General features: G+C 46.9%; 1 long non-coding RNA gene across 2 annotated transcripts; it reads right to left on the bottom strand.

Annotated features, from left to right (window-relative positions):
* Positions 1 to 479: 479 nt before the first annotated feature.
* LOC142889916 (uncharacterized) lies at positions 480 to 1,255 on the bottom strand. 2 transcript variants are annotated; one of them, XR_012927021.1, is made up of 2 exons: positions 1,078 to 1,255; positions 480 to 1,038 (listed from the first exon to the last, which is right to left on the bottom strand). It is a non-coding gene; the product is annotated as an uncharacterized LOC142889916 (long non-coding RNA). The 2 variants fall into 2 exon arrangements; XR_012927022.1 differs by having other exon boundaries at positions 480 to 1,035.
* Between the last annotated feature and the right edge of the window lie 221 nt (positions 1,256 to 1,476).

The following is a 1,476-nucleotide window of genomic DNA, read 5'->3' as shown; positions in this document are numbered from 1 at the left end:
TGTGTGTCAAAGTGTCCACCTGAACTATACTGTACATATGCAGACGATATTGGATTTATTGTGTTGTTTTTTTTTCTTCTATTGTACTTGATGGCTTATTTGCACACCTACCTCTCCTCCCCTCCCCTCCCCCATCCCCCCCCCCCACCACCACCACCACACATCCTTCCTTTCTGATCTGTTGTGACGATTCATTGGTCGAAGGAACGTGCTCTGATGCAACAGCTGTGAAATGCGGCGTGAATTATTTTTTATTTGCTGGATGCAAACGTCGACACCGGCTGCTGCGGTTGCTGTTGTTGTTGTTGCTAGTTCCTGCTGGTGGTGCCGTTCCTTCCTAAGCTATGGGGGGATTACTTATTTTTTTAAAAACACGGACCAAAACGAAGCAGCATTCATCTCATCCAGCTCTATGCTGACGACCCGTAAATCAACGAGAGGTCCTCCTAACTAGCCCCTTTATACGCAACCACGTAAAGTGTGCGTGGGCAGAAGGGGGAGGAGCCAGCGGAAGCCGTAGCTCAGGGGGGACGGGAGGGCAGCGAGCGACACCTCCTGCCACAGGAAATAAGAAATAGAAGAGCAACCCTCTTGTTTCGTTTTTGACATTCCAGTTGCCAGTACTTTACATTTGTACCTGATTGTGATTGTGATCTTGTTGCCTTTTTTTGTGTTGATGTTGAAATTGTTGTTATGATTATTTTGATTCCCCCGCCCCCACTCCAAAAAAAAAAATCCCTCCGTCCCTCTTGCTGCTCCGGTTTTACTGTGATTTTTTTTTTCTTCTGTTGTTTTGTTTATTTCCATCGGGTTGAACTTTGAAAATGTGGTGCAGAGTCGTTTGGTTCCAGCTGTGAAATTCATTCCTTTCTTCTTCACCTCCTTTGGACTTGTTCGTTTCGGTTGGGTGTGTGTCCGAGTGCGTCGTGCCGTGGGTAGTGTGTAGTTGTTACTGTGATCCTGCTGTGATTGTTGTTTTTTTCCCCTCTTTGATTGTGGGAAGCGGGCTCGCTCCTTCTTCTCCTCCTCCTCCTCCTCCTCCTCCTCCTCCTCCTCCTCCACCCCCTCCTCCACCACCTTCTTCTTCTTCTTCTTCTTCTTCTTCTCGTCCTTCTTCCCCTCTGGATCCGCCACATTCCTCTGAGGGGAGGAGCTATGATAAAAGAACACCAAATGTACGACCCGGAGTGTAAGCAATCAAAGAAAGCACAACAGCTAGTTTGGCACAAGAGGCGGCGTGGAGGACCTTGATCATCATCAAGTGCTGCTCTGGCACCGAGTCCAGTTTTTAATTTACTTGAGACGATAATGGAAACAAACTTTTGTTTGTTTTGTTTGTTTTTTTCAGCTTTATGAAAGTTTTATCTGCGTCTGTAAAAAAAACAAAAAAAACTTGATTCACTGGGCCTCCGACGAGCTGCGTCAGCCGTCGGCGGCCGCCCACAAAAATGTATATCGCCTACTTATCTTCGACCA

Source organism: Nelusetta ayraudi, unplaced genomic scaffold, assembly GCF_046127955.1.
Source record: "Nelusetta ayraudi isolate G7.1 ecotype Tasmania unplaced genomic scaffold, CSIRO-AGI_Nayr_v1 ptg000026l, whole genome shotgun sequence".
Classification (NCBI taxonomy): domain Eukaryota; kingdom Metazoa; phylum Chordata; class Actinopteri; order Tetraodontiformes; family Monacanthidae; genus Nelusetta; species Nelusetta ayraudi.
The sequence above is the reverse complement of the archived record's forward strand: the minus strand, read 5'-3'. Positions and strand labels throughout refer to the sequence as shown.